The following is a 19,595-nucleotide window of genomic DNA, read 5'->3' on the forward strand; positions in this document are numbered from 1 at the left end:
GAAATATAACCCAGCTTCCCTAGTTTAATTATGGTCATGTGCAACCCCCTGCCTCCCAATCTCAGCCCTTTCAGCGACCCCCTTGGTTTACCTCAAATAAAACTGTTTTACACCACTGTTACTGGACATGAAACATGCAATTTGTTGGTTTGGAATAAAATTGAATGTGGGTCCTGATCCAAATCTACAGTTTTTACCCAACAGAATGAAAAAAATTGTAATATCTAGGATGACGGCAAGCTCACTGTAGATATGTTCTTGCTATACTTGCTTTCTTTTTAAATTAATCTTTTAACATATTGCTGAATAAAGCTGCTAAAAAGCCCCTTGACACTAATCCCTCGCTTGCATGCCAATGTATCTCCCAGGTTAATGAAAGTACTAATTAAAGTCTACTCATGTGTTAATGAATTTCCCTAGGAAAATAAGTATTTGGTGACAAGGACATTGGTTTTAAATTAACTTACTGTATTTACATATGACATTATTAGAACGCTGTTTAAAATTACCTGCAAATCACAATGCTTAAATTTCAGACTCATTTTTATATTTTGTACATTTCCAAGACAGTGAGTATCATTGCTGGGGACGCAACATGCACCCAAAAGGGGCGAGAGGGTTGTTTGCAGCCATTGAAAATATAGCAAGGGCACTTCATGAACGTACATGGAGTATTCTGTTTATATTACAAACACAATGAATGAAAAGTCGTTATGTTGCTTGGATTTGAACGTATGCAAGAAAATGAGTTCCGGTAAAAGAAAACTTCACTTTCAATTCAATGTTGTTGAATATAAGGAAGTTCCTGGTGGCTATTTGAGAGGCCCTGCTCATGAGAAGACAGATACACATACAGCGTGTTTAGCAATATTGCAGCCTGCTCTTTTCTCATTTGGTTTAGCACTTTAAAAGGCAATCAAACTGTGCGTGTGTTGGTTAGTGCGTCCTGTAACAAATTTAAGCCTGGGTTTTACTGTCGCACATTCTTCCTCTTTGCATGTTAATGGGTGAAAATGTCCAGGGACCGGGCGCGGCAATAAATCTGATGTTAACACGAAAGAAGCAGTACAGGGTTTCCATGACAACCAGGCATGATTCATTACTGCACACAAGGGCTTATAAACTCAGTGGGGGTGTTTAACAGTGTCGTGCAATAGTCCTCCTGTCTTTGGTACGCTGTCAAATACCTGGCTGTTGTTACTGAAGAATAAGCTGTGTATGCAGTTACCAAGGCCCCTGACTCTACAATAACTGCACTGTTCCACAGTTAGGAGCTGCTATTGCCATGATGGGGTTTCCTGCTCACCACAAAACCAATTCAGCAGCTAATACAACTGTAAAGTCCACTGTCTGTTCCTTAGCTCCGGTCATTAGGGAACCACGCTGCAGAGCTGTCTGTTTAGCAGCTAGGCATCCGTTGATAGATTGCATGGGTCCAGTAGCAAGCAGAGGAATTACTGCAGTGTGAAACACAAGCCTCAGCTGATTAAGGTCAGCGCTGTGATGTAGGCGCATTTTAAGGTGGGACTACGAGTATTTGCTTCCATTATATTGCTGGTGTAGTATACTTCATTGAATAATGTATGTAAAAATAATTTGGTTCATTCGTGGCTAGGCAGTAAATTCTCCATGTAATGCACTCTATTGTCTAAGGGGCTCTCAATAATTTATTGCCTCAATATCACAGAATAAGTGGAATTATTTTTAAAACTATATTATTGTGATATGGGGGTCAGGATGGGTTATATAGAGAATAATACCTAGGATTTAAGTGGGATAATTCCATTCATAATCTATGAGAGGCCGAGCTGAATGTAATTTTGATAAGTCTCAACCACACATATGTATGGATAAAGGGAAGCATAGCCTGCAAGCCATTGTACATTATATTGGATTTCAAGACTTTACAGTAGAAGGCTGACATCATTACCAGAACAGTTAGAGGAATCTACAGAATCAACGCATCCAAAAACCTGCAGCTCCATGGGTCAACACACTCCTATTTATATATATTTTGGGTGTGCAATGACAACTAAGTGTAACAGGGTAGAGGCTTGGCACAAACCGGTGACCCCTTGCGCTGCAAGCGAGCGTCTTAACCACAATGCAAAACAACCAGTCTTGTGTGCATTCATGGTTTTAGCTTTTAACCTCTTCTCATCTCACCGACAGGGGACAGAATCCGTCACAACAGTGTATCACACAACACTGTCCATTACACAAGCATAATGAATTGCAAGCACAAGCATTAACATATTGTGTGGACTGGCTAAAACTGAAACATCCACCAAAATAAAAGAACTCAAAGAACTCCAATTAAAAGCTACAACTTCTAATAAAAAAGGCCTTTTCAATGGTTCCTGCATGCTTGAAGTCTTCTATCATAGATCCAGGAATGAGCATCGATTCCAGTTACAAAGCTAACTAGATTCCTTGGTTTGAGTGAGGCCTTGGGGGCTACTTGCAATGTAAGCAGTACAAGACTACAAGGAACACACCATGTTACATACCTGCAAACCTTTGAAAATACCAGATTGGGAGATATTTTTTTCTCATGCGACGGCTGGTGCTGAATTAAGATATATACTTACCATTTTATTTTCATTTTTATAGTTTCCCCTGTTGGAAGAGCGAACTAGCAGTGGGGGCGGGGGCTTGGTGTTGTCCAATTAAGATATATACTGTACATACCTTTTTTTTACTGTTTAGAGCAAGCGAGACAGCGAGCGAGCGGGGGGGGGGGGGGGGGGGGGCGCTTGTTAGAGAACATTTACTTAAGGTAATGATAAATTACAGTTGTATGCTACAATACGGGGAGTTTCTTGAGTCTCATCCGGAGATGGGAGAATCATGCTGTAAATCGGAGACTTGGCAGGTATGCATGTTATAAAATGTTAACCCATGTTATACAAATAAGATTTTGGGTTGTGGTTTTGCAGCATTTATATCAAGACAGTATTTCATTATAAAATGACCAAGCAGCTTAGTGATACAATGTCTGCGTTCATCAGCTGGACTATCTGTGGGTTTAGAGCCATTTCAAATGGGTGCTTTACTGTATTTACATGTGTACTTATACATAATTACAATGTTAGTATGCATAGTTACAATGTACTTCATGTGTACATTTTGTGCACTGTATAACCCTAACCCTAACTCTAAACCTAACCCTAACCCTAACTCTAAACCTAACCCTAGCTCTTTTCTGATACAATTGTATACTTGCATATATCGTGCAGAAAGATTTTCACATTTAGTGCTTTGTAACTATGCATAATAACATTGTAATTACTGGTATGTGTACACATGTATTTACTAAATAACTACTATATAAATACACAGTAATCAGAGACACAGAGAGGTATGTTTACTAAGATGGGCCATTCGCAGCGCAAGCACACAATTTGCATTTCCGTTGCGACACTTCACAAAGTAAACATTTTGTCATATTCACTAAGAAAACACATGTTAATGGAGACAGCGGCAATATACTTATTTGAATATGTGTTAGGTCTTCTTAGCGAGATCTGTAGCATTATACATTGCGAGAGTCGTGTGACATTGTTCAAATAAATAACGGGGATTGAGTTGTGGTTCACTGCAGCAGAGGGTGCCCGAAGGATAACGTCTATACATGCAAGGGTGCAAGAATCAAAATAACATTGTTTATGTTAAATGTAAACGTCAGATGTACAATGCATTCTGTTCCGTCTTCATTTGACCTATTTTAATACTGATATATATATTGATATATATCAATATATATTGGTATTGATATACTGATTTTCCACGATCACGGAATCACGGACGGAATAGCGGAATAGGCTTTGGGAACAGAATTGGCATTTTGGGAACGGAAATTCTGCTTTGCAACTGCACCTTATTTTATTGGATCAATGGGATAACTAGAAAACAGGTGGTGTTGTGGGCGTTACGCTGATGGACTGTATGTCTCTGGTGCGGCGCTGTACCTGTGCACTGTGTGAGTTGAGTTCTTTAAAAAAGCAGCTAACTGTTTTGTGAGCTCAATTCTGTGGAATAATTTTGGAGTGAGAAGTACCGGAAAAAAACGGTGGTCAGCCCCCCCCCCCCCCCGATTAAAAAAACATAATTGAATTTATCTATTAATTTATTTAGTTATTAATGCAAATATGTTACCCCATCACCCGCTCAACACAAGGAAACGACACGGTGGTTGAGGTGAAACCTTCGTTTTATAACGTATTATTTCTTATTTATCATTAACTCCTTAATAATACTACGTATTCAGAGTGAAAATTGTAGATTCAACAATGAGTGGACCAATAGATACTTATTTATTTTACCAAATGTACCAAACGCAAAGCCAGTGAATGTGTTTATTGTGCAATGAATGTGTGTCAGTAGTTAGGGAATACAATATGAAAAGGCATTTTTAAACCAAACACGGAGCTTCTGGAAATACGTATCCAGAGGGCACAGTACTTAGAAGCTCAAAAGTATAGGCGCTGATCTCTTTTTAACAGCTATACTTTTTAATATGTCACGTACATTTTAAAATGTTTGTAATGATACTCCGATAAATTCTCACACTGTTCTATTATTAAAGTACTATTCATGTGGTCAAATGTGTAAGTCTTGTTCAGTATATGAATATTAAGTTATGTAATTTATTATTGCTTAAAAATGTGCAGATTAAAATACTCTGGCCCTCCTACTCCTACCTTTTTTTTCAAATCTGGCCCCCTTAAATTAAAAAAAAAAAAAAAAAAAACTAGTTGAAGAGCCCTGCTCTAACTAAGGGTATAGGAGAAACACATGCAAGCAGTTTCACAGCAAGTACAAAACCAGTCTGCGTTGTTGGAGATGAAACTACAGATGGGAGAGATAAGTGTCCTGAACATTGTATTTAATTTGTAATTTTATGAAAATTGTATATTTTTGTAATAATGTCTGTATATTGTAATGTCAGCAATAAGCTGTTTTTTCAAAACCCCTTTATTTGTTGACTGACCTACAGTACATTGTTACTACCAGTGGACTGCTTTAAGAAAGATTTTTTTCCCCTGAAAAGTACAGTATCTCAGGGACTTAAAAAAAGCGAATTCAATAGATTTTTAATGTAAAAATGTTATTTAGGTTCAAATTACATCGTTAATTCTTAATACATTGGTAAAAACGTAATTGGTCATTTTTGAAAACGGAAAAAAACGGAATTGTTCATTTTGAAAAACGGAGTTTGCTATTCCCAAGTATGGAAAATCAGGAGCCCTACACCAGCCCCTCGCTAAACCGCATATGTTTGTCCAACATTAAGAGGTGTCGGGTTTTAAAAATACAATAAAATCGCACATGCATACATTTATAGTGCGCAATGTATTTTAAATGTATAAGTCACTGCGCTGAAATTATTATTATTATTATTATTATTATTATTATTATTATTATTATTATTATTATTATTATTATTATTATTAACACAAAATAGATGATGGTGCCGCATTGACAAGTTAGGACAGTCAGTTCTCATTAATACGAATTTCAAGAGACCAGCAACAAATGTTGCATAATACTGTACCACTAATTCGTCTATAAGCCAAATGCATACTGTACGTTTTTATTTAAGTTAGTCAGTGGTGCAGTGCCATATTGTGCACAATTACAAACCACCTGCACATTAATAGAATAGGTGTGTTTCCTGTTCCTGTACAGATGTTTAGAATGAGCTGGAGGTGTTAGTGGCACATGTGTGCAGTCTATTGCTTCCAACACGTTGAGTAAACCAGAAATGTCATAGAAATTTGTTTTCAAGGCTTGTAAGTACGCCCTGCTTTTAGGGAAAAATAGGTATTTGGCTGTTCGCCTCAAAAATGCATTGAGCACAACTGGCAATGCACGAGAACACAGAATATATTCAGGGGTTCCGTTTACATAACAAGTTCATCAGTCATGCCAGACCATGTTGCACAAAAGCATATGTTTCTATTATTTTGTCCAACCTCAGTCTATAGCATACACATCCTACAGTCTACACGGTTCAGTTCACTTCTTGACAAAATAGCCCTTCCACACAATCCTTCACCGGTATATAGGTCTAAATTATATCCCTGTATTGATTTCGGTATAAAGGTATTTTCTTAAATGGGCCAAATTGTGTATCTAAAATCAGTATTAAATACTTAATTTAATTAAATATTCTAACCCCTTTTAATCCTTTCCCCTAATAATTACTGGTGGGGAAGCATGTTAATGAAGCGCAGGTTTCAGCGCACAACGTGTCGCTAACATGCTTCCCCCAACCAGAAAATCTGCCTTTTGCTGAAATAGTTTGTAAGCATGGCAAATAAAGATGTAAGCAGAAACAACAACTGAAAATCATACAGTACACATATAATAGGATAGTAAACAAATAATTAATTAAATATTATAAAACAAAAAGTATTGATAAAAAGCCCTGTTCAGAATGACCCTGAAAAATGCCTGCTTTTCCGCAGGCACCCTTGGGCAAAGTACTGTAGCATTCTGCACCTGCCCTATTCACGTGTGAGAAGAAATGCAGCAAACCAGCTGTCCTAAACTGGGCCCTTAATCATTAGCATCCAAAACCAAAAAGGAGACCATGTGACACAAAGGGCTCCACTTTCAGCCAGGTGTCAATATTTTAACAGCGATTCCTAAGTGCATCATTTCCTATAAGTGAATACCACTCTAGAACAAACATATTACTCTCAAAAGAGGAATTCATATTACAGGGGTTGTCACGACAACCAGACGTGATTCAAAGCGGCTCTGATAGGTCTCTACCTCAGGCAAGCAACTAGCCTTGAGAGCTGAGCAGATGCTGGGCTGGACAGCCAATCACAGGTGAGCAGTGGAAAGAATGACATCATAGGCAAATTAGGGCAAACAGTTCCAGTGCTGTGTTTGCAGTCTCCGCTTGCACAGGATTTCAGAGCTGCCAGCTGTGAACCTGAATGGAGAGGCAGGTCTACCTGAAAAACCCCGGCTTGTTTTGCACAGGCAACTCTCTTTATCATTATATTTTTCCTGCGCATGGTTGAGGGTGCGGGGAATGTATTGGAGTTTATGCAGAAATGTACACTTTTTGGTGAATGAAATATGTTTTTTTTAGCAAGTCATGCTGTCTGGTTTTGGTTTTATACATTTAGTCCTGTTGTTTGCTTATTGTTGAGTAAGTACTGGAAATGATATAAGTGACAAGAGGCTCTTTAAAATGGTTTTACATTGCAGTATCATTCTGCATTTCTTAATTTTCAATTCATTTACTGATCCTGCTGAAGCTGAAATACTGGATTTTACACACATGGCTATATTTATGTATTTGTGAAAGATACTGTCCGGGTTTCCGTGCAACATAGAAAGTCGTCACTCTCTCCACAGTCATTATTAATGTGACGTAGCACGCACACACCACGCACATGTGCTATAGGAAGTGTGCGTCTATAGGGGCACGTAATCGTCTTCTCATGCTAAAAAGCCGTACAAATGACCAAAAACGTTGGTTTGTTGCATGTAAACATGTTCAGAAGTCGTACATTATGCTTAAGAGACTTCCGCACTGAAAACCACGTTTGTGACGTAACATATACTATACGTAAAGGCCGTGCCAAGCAATACTTTATTGGCAAGCTTCTTTGACCAAATATGTAGAAAACAAACACCACACACACACACACACACACACACACACACACACACACACTAGGAAGGGTTTAGAGCGTTTTTTTTGTTCGTGACACCATTTATTCAATGTATTTAGATTATTGCTATTTGACCATAATAACTGCTTTGTAGTTAAATTGTTTTATAAGCAAGGTTATAAAAAATACTGAAGCTACTACCAAAAAAAATGCACTGCAAAAAATCCATAAATAAATAAAGAAAACCTTTTTTAAACTTTTATTTATTTATTTATTTATTTATTTATTTATTTATTTATTGATTGATTGATTGATTGATTGCATTTTACAAAAGCATTGCAAAGCACTGTAAGTACATAGCACAAAAAAAGAACAAACCACAATACATTTGTATAGCATGTCACACATACGACTGCCACAATCAGACCACTTAAATAACAGAATACACATAATAATACAAAAGCAGCAATTTTAAAGTTACATTAAAACCCACTAAGATAAGAAAGCCATTTCATAAAAGTGTGTTTTTAGTCTTGGCTTGAAAACTGTAATGGCAAACAAGGCAGAGCATTCCATAATTTAGGAGCGCTACAAGAAAAAGCCCTACCTCCTGTGTTGCTTTTGTTGACCCTAGGAATAACCAGCAGCCCCGCATCCTGTGATCTCAGAGTGTGGTTTGGAAGATACAGGGTCAGTAACTCCTGCAAATAACTAGGTGCTAATCCATTCAGGGCCTTGTAAGTTAACAGCACAATCTTACAATCAATTCTATACTGCACAGGGAGCCAGTGTAAAGAGGCCAAAATAGGGGCAATATGTTCACATTTCCTGGTTTTAGTCAGAATTCTAGCGGTGGTATTCTGAACAAGCTACAAACGGGATACCACACATTTTGGTATACCAGAAAAAAGTGCATTACAATAATCAATTCTAGATGAAACATAGGCATGCATTTGTCTCTGTGCATCAGATACGGAAATAATTGGACTAAGTGTGGCTATATTTCTCAAATAATAAAAAGATACTTTAGTAACTTCCCTAATATGAGTCTCAAATGATAGATCAGGATCAAAGATGAGCCCCAAACTCTTAAAAGTTTTGATGAGAGACTGCCAGGGTCGAGCTGTTCAAGATTGGTCATCGTATAGGCGATTGCTTTAGCCTAGCCTGTTCTGTCCCTTAGCAATAAGATGCAAATCATTGTACACCAGCTACACCAGCTGGGTACCTAAGAATGAAAAAAAAAGTCACATTTGTACCAAAATATGTATTGAATTATAGCCGTTTTATTGCTGCTGTCTTGAGCAAATTCATTGAGCAAGATTTGTTTTAAAACTACATAAGATAAAAAGAAAAACCTTGGTTTTAACATCAGCTTGCTGCAAGACTTACTACATTATAACGAAAGTCCCGGTGGACAGCACAGATACATTTGTTAAACGCGCATGGACTACCGATGTACTGGTTCATCAATAACAACAAGAACAAAATATCATATTAAAACATTGTACTGGTGAGAGCCTTGCACTGTCACTGCGGGATTCGGATTCACGTATTATTATTATTATTATTATTATTATTATTATTATTATAATGTGTAGCTGGAAACGCAGCGAGTTGGTTAGCCTGATTTGCTAGGAATATTTTAAAATGTACTGTACTAAACATTTTGACTGGATCATTTTTATATTTTTATATGCTGAGATTTTAGCTCCATTCGTAGACTATAAGTGTCAGATTTGCCGATTCTGTAAGAAAACGTGTATATTGTATATGTGCATGTGTATCTATCCTTTGGATGAGACGTGTGACTCTGCAGAAGAAGCTGCATAGTTCACCCCTAGTTTTTATTACGTTATTTTTTTGGTGGTCAAATCAGGCAGGCTGCCTGCAGTGCTTTAACACATCCTAAAAAGTTAATGGAAACCCAGTTTAAGAAAGCTGTATGATATCAGTCAGTCGTCGCCCAAAGCCAAATTGGAAGTCAGACAGAAACATTGAAATATACCCTCCTGTATTTTAATATTAAGTAGATTATTTGCATTTGGAAGGAGAATTTTTCTGGCTTAAAGAAAACTACATGGAAGCACACACAGCCTGAAAGTACTACCAAAACAGAGTGAGAAAAGGTGAGACTTATTTTTTCCATGGAAATTACCCCGTTGTTGAAGATGTTTCTCTGCCTCAGGGAGGTCCATATACGGCTTAATGAGCTCCATAAAACAGCTGTTGTGATTCAGAGGTGTAGACTCATTAAAAATTTAGGTCAGTTATTATTTCTAATCCTTATCTGAGCTGTTGCCTTGTTCATTCAATAAAGGGACAAAATGATTGTATTTGGTAAAGGGTCTAGACAAGATCACCAACTACCAGAGAAATGGATCAGGTCTCGATAGGCAAATCAAGCGGGACAGGTTGTGATCCAAATCCACTGGAGCATTTTAATACTAACCGGGACGTCTTTATCAGTGAAGACACTCAGTACACACTTGTTACAATGGTCAAATGGGTCCATCTCTATTGGTCTCAGTAATCGTTAATTAGAATTTATGACACTGCTGTAAGTAAAGAAATTACAAAAGGGTAGTGAAAAGGTAAATATTTGCAATCTACCGTACAATTCATGAACACAATCTGAATGCCTGGGTTAGTGGTCTCAACCCTCACAAAACCACCAACCAATTCAGAACAATGGCGCCCAGGCTAGGGTTGAGGTGCTCTCTTTTGCTTGCAGAGCTGTGAAGGGAAGCTTTTATGATGCCTGTCTTAAAACTGTAACCAGGACCGTTGTCACTCACCTTTAAATAACAATATATTATCCAAAAATAATAGCAGTTAAAAACAACCCAACACAATAAATTAGTTTAAAACAATTACCATAAGCCACTATGGTTTGTGGTTTCTGCTCCCTACCTCTCCTTCTTTCTTTGTCACAAAATGGCCCCTAAACAAAAGATCAATCCTGTCTGGTTCTCCTTTAGTTCTGTTGGCAGTATTATCATGTTTGCTGTCAACCAATGGGCTGTGCTGCAAGGATGACATCATGGGCTAGGGAACAGCAAGGCTCCAGTGAGGCAGGCTGCTGAAAAGCCAGGGGTTGGGGTCAGGAGCCGCTTTGGCAGCAGAATGGCAGGCTTGCGGATGGACTGTCACTAGGGTTCAGATATCAGGGATGTTTCCATCAGAACACTACCATCAAAGGGGCAGAGAATGACAAGATATAATTCAGGTAATACCTGCATCTCTGGTGTGTGTTTTTATTAAAATAACAACATTCTTCTCTATATTTTTGCTGTGGATTCTGCATTTCTAAAGTGGAAATGGGGGTATTGATGTGTTGTGTGTCTGTCAGTGCTGTAAATAAGCACAGATAGTCAATAGGAAGGTTTGATGGTTGATGTAATCTCCTTTTCAAGCTTTTTAAAACACTGTTCTTTTTCATTCCATTGCTGCTGTTTTATTTTTGGGCAGATCCAGTATAGGTGCAATGTATGGTTTGACTGGACTTTTTTTTTTGCCAGTATGCTCATATGCTCAGTAGCAGTTCTGGTTTAATAAGCAAAATGAAAGAGACGTACATGGCGATTGCTGGGTCTCAGAATGCACAATTTGGCTTGCAAATGATTCTTTTTTTTTGTTTGTTTGTTTATTTCGGGTGAATGATGAGGTGTGTGTGTTTTATATGAGATTGATGCGCCTTTGTTTTCCATTGCACATGATCATGTTTGAAGATCTGTCGGTTTTACATACTGTAGGTAAACATCCAGCTCACATAATACTACTCGTATAGCAAGTCAGCAATTCCTGTTGGAAAAATGCATGCATTCAGAAAGAGATGGAGGGGCTGCAAATACAGAAGATTACATTGTATCGAGTAGATGCTCTTCGGTTTAGGGATTGGGATTGTGGGGATGACCAGAGGCTTTTAGATCCTTCTGTCATAGATCCATGGAACCATGGAATGATTTGGAGAGAATCATTTTAAATGAATGCTTCCTATCCATCTGTTAACATTCTGGACTGCAGTTGTCTGAACTGAGCGCCAGTACAGTAATTGAATGCATATGCTTCAGTCTGAATGTTTCATGCTATTTTCGGAAGTGTGTCTCATGGAACAGAGATCAATGGTGGCACAATTAGATACTGCTTAATCATATGGTTCATTGTCCTCCCAGCTCGTACCCTTTCACCAGTGTAACCTGTAATCTGTGACCCTGTATGACACGTAACCTTTTCACTTGACTAAACGGCTCAGTTAATTCAGGTGAATTTCCGAGGCCCCGCCAAAGGCTTGAATTATAGCAACGGGATTCAGAGAAGGATTCCCGTCAAGCCAGTGGATCCTCAATGGATCGAGCAGTGTCTGAAATCCAGAGCAAATCGATAGGTAAAAACTGGAGGGTTTGGGTTGAGAAACTGCTGTTCTGAGACTATTGAGCTGTGCTCAAAGACTGTGTGTCTCACTTAATCCCTCTCTTTGGAGCGCTGCTTTCTAGTGAAATACAGGTCTGCGGATGGATCACTTACAATTGTGAACTCAAGAGGCGCAGTGCTGACCTAGAACACATGGAGGTACCACCCAGCAGAGGGACTATAGCTGTTAACAGAAACATGGGTTATGTGGTATAATGACCACTGTGAGGTCAAATGTAGGACACCTTGGTCCTTTGAGACAGGTCTCGTTCCAACCCTGCTCTAATGAAGTGAATGGCAATCTCATGGTCCCAATGCATGCTGATTGTGCATTAGATAACAAACAGATCAAATTAAAGCTCTTTCCAGGCCCTAGAACGCACTTACCTGTCACACCTACAATGCAATATTCCTGTAGGACTGGAGTTACTTCCACCTGTTCAGGTAGTGGGTTCTACTAATATAAAAGAGTCCAGGTACCTATTCACATACCTCTGTGAATATTGTTAACCCATTTATAACGTGCTGTTTGAATCTGGATAGCTGGAGTCACTTTGCAGCTGGTACCTGGAAACACAGCTTTAGGTTAAACTCGTGTTCATCTTTTTGGCTGCTCATCTGAACTCTGAGGTGCAGGTCATCCTCCCAGATTGCCCGGGTTTCTTAAATTGCCTACACTACTGCAATACATTATATTTATGTCAGAGATTTTTTTTTTCATCTGGGGTCAGAGGCTAATATGCTTAAAGAGATTGAAGAACTGTAGAGGTCTTGATTATGGTGTGTGTTTTGGAGGCTGACAATGGTAAGTTCAAGAGTGGTTTATCACCAAAGGATGTTATTAAGAGAAGAAATGATCTGTGGCACAGAGAGATGGTTCACTTTGTGGTTTGTGACTTGGACTAAAGTTCAGGCTTGCTTTGGATAGTGAAGGCGCTTTGGACTTGAAAGGGTCATTCAAAACAAAATGTTACGCAGAACTGCTGAAACTAAAATAAAAGCACCTTCTTTTAGCTGAAGACAAAAGTTGCAGTATTAGACGTATACAATTACTCAGTATATATTTTTCTCAGTTTTCTTTTGCTCGTCTATAAATGGTCTGTTTCCGATTTGTGTTTCCCTATTTTTGTATCCATAACCTGGCATTGATACATGATAGAGCTGACATGTTTGTGCTTCTGTTCTTAGTATATATAAAATGTAGTTCCTCAGCTGCAAGCAATCAACAGCGGGACTCTCCCAAAGACAGGTTGTTTTTATCTCCCATTACTTTGCATAGTTAAATGTCGCTTCGTCTTCCTATGGCTAATCTATGAGTTTTAGTTTCAGTTTTGTTTAACACATTTTTATGTGTAAATACTATTTTTATAAGTTGGTATCAGCTTGGTTTATGTTGCTGATCTGAATGTTATTGTATTGATTTGACATTGTCTGATCACATAGCTTTACTAACAAGACAGTTCCAGAATTACTGTGAAGACACAGAAACACTTGGTAGATATGTTTATATGGAAAACCATTACTTTAACGTATCGTAAGGGGTGAGAACGTACATTTAAACCACCAGCACCAACACCTCCAGAAGACTGATACGCGCTTATACAATCACCTGTTGTAATGGCACTTACATAGCGCACCTTACCAATTTTGGAGGATGCTTGGCACTTACCCAACCGATCACCACATTCCAAAGACATGACCGTAAATGAAGTGAATGACAACCAGGTGGTTTGAAGCGTGCATTATTGAGGTAGTGTGGACAGGGTATTATAGTGTGGACAGGGTATTATGTTGAGGTAGTGTGGACAGGGTATTATCGTGTGGACAGGGTATTTTATTGAGGTAGTGTGGACAGGGTATTATATTGAGGTAGTGTGGACAGGGTATTATATTGAGGTAGTGTGGACAAGGTATCATCCACTGCGTTCACTCTCCCTACACAGATATCTCAACTGGAATGTCATAAGGGATCAGCGATGCCACAGTGACCTGCCACCTGGTCTCCATGGTACACCTTCATTGACGTATTCTGGGGCCGTTGAACCTTGACTATGCCAGCATCGGTCACAGTATCACAGCTGGCCCCCACAGGACAGCAACATTATTCACTTACAAAATGTGGCCTTAATAGGGGGTGGCCTTACTGCTGAAGGGACAGCAAATTCCTCGTCACTAATCAATACCGTTTGATTTTGATTATTTAAAAGGTTCTTTGTTTAGAAAACATAACTGGTACCACTTTATAGAATATAAAAACAAAACAAAAAAGCAATTGCCATTTTACAGCACGGTGGTCTCATTGGAGGAGATTTTAACAGAGGCTTGATGCTTTCAGGACATTAGATTAAGGGCTTGAACATTGAAGATGACTTAACACTGCAATCAATAGGAGCCAATCAGGACTACAGCAAGTGGACTTCATTGTGAGGAGCTCTTCTTTACTGAGGATGCCTTTAACTAGGTTTCACTGTAGATAGATACGATGTCCACGTCCTCTGGAGAAACTCACCATCATGGTAGAATGATAGAAGCAGGAGAGATCAAAAGGTCACAATAAAAAAAGAACAAATTCCACACGGCTAAAATCAATCCTTAGATTGACCAGTAGAGAAACACAACAGAACCCGAGCCACTCAGAATCACAACAGAACCCGAGCCACTCAGAATCACAACAGAACCCGAGCCACTCAGAATCACAACAGAACCCGAGCCACTCAGAATCACAACAGAACCCGAGCCACTCAGAAACACAACAGAACCAGAGCCACTCAGAATCACAACAGAACCTGAGCCACTCAGAATCACAACAGAACCTGAGCCACTCAGAATCACAACAGAACCCGAGCCACTCAGAATCACAACAGAACCCGAGCCACTCAGAAACACAACAGAACCCGAGCCACTCAGAATCACAACAGAACCCGAGCCACTCAGAATCACAACAGAACCTGACTGAGCCACTCAGAATCATTGCAAATCATGGAAATGTAAGGGATGGTCAAAACATTAAAAAAATGACAGAATTGAAATGGCATTTGTAGCTCTATGTTCTTAATGTAAAAGGCTTGATAGAGGAAACTGTTTTTTGCACAAATGAACCCAACTACTGTATAATATACGGCTGTGAGGAGACCTGTCTGGTCAGTACCGGGTGTGTGTAAATTGTAATGGTAACTGGAAAACGGTTTAGCCATCCAGTGTGGTTAGTTAGAAGAAGAACAAATAAATTAATGTTTAGTTTAACACTCCATGTGGGAGTTAGGTTTGTGTTTTGTTTGTGTATGTGTTATTTTGTAAATAAAAGTGTGAAGCAACACACTGAAAAAACAAAGTTCCTGTGTCAAGTAATTCATGCAAAACAAACCAGAGAACCAAAGCCTCATTCACAATCCATCCATCCATCCATCCATCCATCCATCCATCCATCCATCCATCCAGACATCCATCCATCCATCCATCCATACATCCATCCATCCATCCATCCATACATACATACAGACAGACATCCATACATACATCCATACATACATACATCCATCCATCCATACATACAGACAGACATCCATACATACATCCATACATCCATCCATCCATCCATACATACATACAGACAGACATCCATACATACATCCATACATACATACATCCATCCATCCATACATACAGACAGACATCCATACATACATCCATGCATACATCCATCCATCCATACATACAGACAGACATCCATACATACATACATACATCCATACATACATCCATACATACATCCATCCATCCATCCATCCATCCATCCATCCATCCATCCATCCATACATACATCCATACATCCATCCATCCATCCATCCATACATACAGACAGACATCCATACATACATCCATACATACATCCATCCATCCATACATACAGACAGACATCCATACATACATACATACATCCATACATACATCCATCCATCCATACATCCATACATACAGACAGACATCCATACATACATCCATACCTACATCCATACATCCATCCATCCATCCATCCATACATACATCAATACATATTGTTAATGGGTTGTAAATGAAACGTGAAATTAAAATGCTGAATTACTGTAGGCATGTGTAGCAATTAGGGAAGTCAGCAGGAAATATAGAACAGCTGGTCTAGAAATACCATCTAATACATCTTTACCAGTCAGATGTAAAAACCAATAAATATGCCAATATATAATTCAGATGTAAAACTGCAAAGGGCCTTTGATTGATGAATCCTTTGTACAAGGTGGTTAATATCAATCAATCATCAATCAATTTTATTTGTACATAGCGCTTTTCCTGTAGAACATCTGAAAGAGCTGTACATAGCACAAAACACATCAGCAATTGTTAATAACATCAGATACATAAACAAAAAACACACATTAGAAACAGCATTTAAAATATGGTGAGATACTGCATGCAAATGTGAATTATGACTTATTCTGCTACTGTATGTTTAGGATACAAATTATATTTATATATACGATTAATTAAACCGTTGCTTAAAGATGTCATTATTAATTGTAAAAAATAAATTTATATTATTTATGTTTTACAGTTAGCCTTAGAAATACATTCTAACTATATATATATATATATATATATATATATATATATATATATATATATATATATATATTCTACACAGCTGAAGAAGGGCTTTTGTACGAAATGTCATGAAATAAATGATTTTTAATCATTTAAACCTTTTGTGTACATCCAAAAATAAACTTTTGCATGTAATTAAAGAGGGGTATGTAGATATTTAATAATCTGGAGTTGGGAACAATGGGTGCATAACTCCCACCCCCAGCACCACTAACCAGCTGGGGTGTCCCAGTACTTTTTGGAAATAGATCATCATTAAGAATGGTTGGCCACCTGGCAGTATCATCCCACTGCTCATTACAGAAGCATTTAAAAAAAAGCATTTACTCCAGATGACTTTAATTTGTATAGTCAAACTGGATACCAAAAGGATTGTTTTGACATTAAAAATGCATGCCACGAAAGTGAAAAAGTGCTAATAAGACTAACGATTAAATGACTACATTTATAATGCAGAAACAAAAGCCTTGACTAAATTTTACATGAATGCATTTCTAATAGAGCTTTCCCTTAATGAATAATCAAACCATGTTAAGCATACTGTTCAATTCTAGTATTCCCAGTGATTGTGTGGGGTCTCAACACCGCGGAAGAACAAATCGCTGAAGCACAGCAATGTTATGCTTTCCCTGAATGTTATTTGCAGCTCACCCTAATGATTTTGAAATTGCTTCCTCGTAAACGTCTTGTTCTTGTTACATAGATTTTACAAACACTATCTGTGAACCCTATTTGCTCTGCCCACGGTGACACGACAGCACCAGGGTTAATGAAGTGTCGGCCTCTCCCATCTGTGATGGTGCGTGTCCTTTCACTGATGACTGAATACAGTAACCCATGGCTATTTGCTACATATTTTGTATGACTTGTTTCTTCTAAGACATGAATCACCAGACCCAGACGAAAATGTGACCGAAGGCTGTTTTTAATCTGCATTAACACAGAATGACAATGTGTTCTCACTGTCTGGCTGGAGTGGCACTATCACCCAGTATAATCAAACCTCTTTGCTCTGCAGATTATGCACATTACTGATTGATGTGACCAGCTCACCCATAGCCTTATAACACATAACATGTTGACAAGACTAAAGGGCAGCATTAATTCAAGGGGATCAAGGCTTTTTTTTGCAAATACAGTTAATCCTAAATGAACTGGTCAACTATTCCTATTGAAAAGCATTAGGGAATATTCCCTTACACGGTTGTCAAAGGCAATGCCGCAGTGATACTACAATGGGAATGCAGTGCTGTTTGTACGATAGGGTAATCTGGTGTGAAAAATGATGCAGTGACACTGCAATGGGAATGCAGTGCTGTTTGTACGATAGGGTAATCTGGTGTGAAAAATGATGCAGTGACACTGCAATGGGAATGCAGTGCTGTTTGTACGATAGGGTAATCTGGTGTGAAAAATGATGCAGTGACACTGCAATGGGAATGCAGTGCTGTTTGTACGATAGGGTAATCTGGTGTGAAAAATGATGCAGTGACACTGCAATGGGAATGCAGTGCTGTTTGTATGATAGGGTAATCTGGTGTAAATGTCTCTCTAAGAGGAATATCTTTTGTATCTTGCTCTTAATTGTGCTGTAATTCCTGATATGTATTTTTTGTATACAACTGTAAGTGTAAGGGCGTCTGCTAATAAATAATAATAATAATAATAATAATAATAATAATAATAATAATAATAATAATAATAATAATATCGACACCATTAGAAGTGAACGGACCAAGGCTGGAATCTGAGGCCTGCTTTCCACATATAACCCCCCAACCCCCCCCCCCTCTCCCCCACACCACACACACACACACACACACACACACTTGCAGGCCTCTTTTTGTTGAATAAAATATTAGGTTGTTTTTGAGATATTTAATTTTTATACAGTATAGTAAACCTATTAGTTTGTTATAGCTGTATATAAAAACGTGTTAGTAAAATCAAGTTTTACAGTTTGTATTTGAGTGTATTTATCATAACCGTGGACAGCAGTGTAAGGCCTCATCTCATTGATTAAATTAAACAGGTACTCTGCTTCACAGTTTACAGGAATGTCAGGAGATAAGGCCTTTCTGAAATCAAATTATTACACTATGGAACACAATTTTTGTTCCTGGGTAGTAAGTGTTATTTCCTAATTGCTTATGCCTCAAAAGTATAGAAAATGGCTATTATTCCCCACAAACTTTGCTTTTGTGACCAGGACAGTGATATTTTGAAATTTACCTATTTCCAATGAGAAAACGGGCGAATTTGTGTCTTTTTGTTCACATAAAGTCAGAAAAAAACAACATATGAATCCAAATTAACATGTATTTGTACTAAAGTAATACAAAAATGACTACAAAAGATTTAGAAGTGAGTAGTTTTTCGAGATTTACGATTATACTGTAAATCACTTTCACGAATCAGCCCCCAAATGTAGTCTCCCATCATGTTCTCGTTATACTGTCCTTGGTAGCGGCGTTCAAAGTCCAGTATATCCTGCTGGAAGCGCTCGCCTTGCTCCTCCGAGTACGCTCCCATGTTCTCCTTGAATTTATCAAGATGAGCATCAAGGATATGGACTTTGAGGGACATCCTACAGCCCATTGTACCGTAGTTCTTCACCAGAGTCTCAAGCAGCTCCACATAGTTTTCGGCCTTGTGATTGCCCAGGAAGCCCCGAACCACTGCGACAAAGCTGTTCCAAGCCGCTTTCTCCTTACTAGTGAGCTTCTTGGGGAATTCATTGCACTCCAGGATCTTCTTTATCTGTGGTCCGACGAAGACACCGGCTTTGACCTTTGCCTCAGACAGCTTAGGGAAGAAGTCTTGAAGGTACTTGAAGGCTGCCGACTCCTTATCTAGAGCTCTGACAAATTGTTCATAAGGCCCAATTTGATGTGCAGTGGTGGC

General features: G+C 38.5%; 1 protein-coding gene across 5 annotated transcripts in view; it reads left to right on the forward strand.

Annotated features, from left to right (window-relative positions):
• The first annotated feature begins 10,701 nt into the window (after nt 1-10,701).
• LOC117963281 (serine/threonine-protein kinase PAK 3-like) overlaps nt 10,702-19,595 on the forward strand; it is a 66,331-nt gene continuing 57,437 nt past the window's right edge. For 4 of the 5 annotated variants that reach the window (XM_059001035.1, XM_059001036.1, XM_059001037.1 and 1 more), the window contains exon 1: nt 10,702-10,869. The gene's annotated coding sequence lies outside the window, so the exon portion shown is untranslated. The remainder of the gene's footprint in view (nt 10,870-19,595) is intronic. The other variant, XM_059001038.1, reaches the window with a different exon arrangement.

This window comes from Acipenser ruthenus, chromosome 26, assembly GCF_902713425.1.
Source record: "Acipenser ruthenus chromosome 26, fAciRut3.2 maternal haplotype, whole genome shotgun sequence".
Taxonomy (NCBI): domain Eukaryota; kingdom Metazoa; phylum Chordata; class Actinopteri; order Acipenseriformes; family Acipenseridae; genus Acipenser; species Acipenser ruthenus.